Source organism: Propithecus coquereli, unplaced genomic scaffold (genome assembly GCF_000956105.1).
Source record: "Propithecus coquereli isolate 6110/MARCELLA unplaced genomic scaffold, Pcoq_1.0 Scaffold274, whole genome shotgun sequence".
NCBI lineage: Eukaryota > Metazoa > Chordata > Mammalia > Primates > Indriidae > Propithecus > Propithecus coquereli.
In genome coordinates, this window is record NW_012148330.1 from 769,957 (window position 1) to 772,847 (window position 2,891).

Below are 2,891 nucleotides of genomic sequence, written 5' to 3' on the forward strand. Positions count from 1 at the left end.
TTTTAATGCCTATGATGTCTAAAATATAGCTCATTTCCAAAAGAAACAATTATTAGTCCAGAATCATTCTTAATAAGTTCATGGCTTTGGCACAATGAATTATTTTTGTATTTGTTCATTTATTTGGGATTTTGAGTTGTGTTCTGCACATTTTCCAGTAAAATATGCTAGTAGTAGTGCACTGGCTGTGGTGGCTCAAACCTGTAATCCCAGTGACTTGGGAGGCTGAAGTGAAAGGAAAGCTTAAGGCCAGAAGTTTGAAACCGTCCTGGACAATGTAGCAAAACCCCATCTCTTAAAAAAACAAAAATTAAAAAAAAGCCAGATATGGTGGGGCATGCCTGTAGTACCAGCTACTCAGGAGGCTGAGGCAGGAATATTGCGTGAAGCCAGGAGCTTGAGGCTGCGGTGAGCTGTGATCATGACGCTGCACTCCAGCCTGGGCAATAGAGCAAGATTTTGTCTCTTTTTTTAAAACAAAAAAGCTACTAGTACATGTGAGTACTATAATGGTGCTGACAAACAGTAAATATGTTTTTATTTTAAAATCTAGTCATAATTGATTGTTTTTGTAAAGGATTGAGCTATTGATGACAGAGAAAAACACATTCAAAGGAAAACCTATTGCATGCCTAAGCAATGGAGAAATAAAAGAATTGAGCAGAAGGAGGGAAGAAAGAGATAGAAGAAATATAAGAATAAAATGAGATTGAAAGAGAAAAAAAGAGCACATACTACCACATGTAAGATGTTGGTTATCATGGAAAACAGCTAGCTCAAATTATACAGAGCATAAATAAGAAACAAAAATTATTGATAAAATAAATATTTTCAGGCAGAATTAGTAATAACATTCTTCAAATAATATTAATAATAAGGACCAGGAGAAAAGGGAATGACAGCCCAGCATAGAACTCTGTGGTACTAGTAGTATATGCAACAATGCAGATTCGTATATCTAGGAGAAAGGTGAATCCATTAATATTCTAAACATAAACTATATTTTTGTTATTATGAATTAGACATTTTAAAGTATATAATTTATAGTTTGTTGTTTATATTTATACTTGAATTATCTCTGAAGTTATTTGCATATACGTGTCATTCCAGCATATGGAGTCAATTATTGTCACCATGTTCTTAGGTTGGCTTAGTGCAGTTATAAGTTAAAGATCCCCGGCTAGTGCTGACGCATACATATGCTCATGGTGACGTATACCGATGCTGGAAATAAGTGATCCATATCTATCACTAACAAAATTCTGGTGCCCAGAATTTAGCAACTCTTACAAAATACTTTGTAAAAATTACGTCTATTGATTAAGTTTTATGTTGTTGCACTACCATACACTAATTCATGTCAACTAGTGATCCTGAGACTTCTCCCTTCTTCCTTGTCCAAGTTCAGCAGATTTTAATGAGAAAGTGTATCTCTAGTTTGTCTTTTTATCTCCATGTTCACTGCTGCTGTTTTTGTTTGAGCCTTGATGTTTTTGCCAATGTCTTCGTACATTTCCTTCCTCAAGTTCATGCATATCAAATGTACTTCCATGTTGCCATCAAAGAGCTCTATCAATGTGAAATTGTGATAATTCTCCTTTGCTTTAAACTCTCTAGAAAATGTACCCTATTTTCTACAGAACACAGACCAAGCCCCTTTCTATGCACAGAATTTTGCCCTTGAGGAGGCATATTTGAATCACTTTTACATCATTTCTTCCCTCTCCTGAATCATTTCATTGTGCCTCTTCAGGGGCTCTGAACATCTTAGAGTTTCCCCAAAGGTCTGTATTGATTTGTGCACCCACTGCAGGTGCAGCAGCCTTTGTCATACGTCCACTTTTTTCTTTCCTTCAAAAGTTAAGTGCTGAGTTCTCATCATCAAAAGTTTATTGCCTGCTACATAAAGCCTCCCTGGGTTTTGTCCAGACTGTTCTTCTCCACCTACATTCCTAACTCCCTAGACCTCTCAATGCTTTTGGAATTATATATTCATTTCTGTAGTGCATCTGTAACCTAGGTTTTCATAATAACATTCGACATGTTATATTGTGTTAATATAATTTCAAATATGTTTGATTGTGAGCTCCTTATTATATTTCCAATATATAAAACACAACCTGACACACGGTAGGGGTTCACAAGATTTGCCTAATTTAATTATACAAATTTATTAATCTACTGGCTAATAGTATTGCAACATTCTAATAGGAAGAGCCACTTAAATTTGGTTATTATGCATCTCAGCAGCTGAACATTTAAAAATAACCATTGCATGCGTTTTCTGGTTACTATGTCAGTTCATTTGCTATCCAATTATCACTCTGTTAAGCTGCACAATCCTGGAATTAATTTAGGCTTGGACTATTATGATACTTTCAAACTCTTTTCTGAGATACATTACAAACAATTGAGGAAATTGTAGTCTGTTCTCAATATTTGGTATTCCATGGAGAGTTTTCAAAAAAGCTGACAATTTGGAATCTAGGATCCTCTGGTGAGACTTCAACCATGAAATCAGCAAATATTATTTTAAAAAATTCCTCTGCTTCATGTGCACCAATCTTAAAACTAACATGTAAAATGAAATATTTACACCAATCAGTGTTCTTGTTGAGCTGTGAGGCTATGTTTCTCAAAGTGTGATCATTGGAACATCTAAATCTTATTCATGAGAGTTCTTGTTAAAAATTTGAATTCCCACAACCTACATAAGATCTACTCATCCTCTGTCAGAAAGGAATCTGAAAGTCTGTTTTACTTTTTTTTTAAATAACAATTATTTCAAGTAATTGTGATCAACACTAACTCCTGCTTTAGGGAAAGTACAGTTATAATAAAATCTGACAGCTGTTGTAGAGACATAGATGCCTGCTTTTGAAGTTGGATCC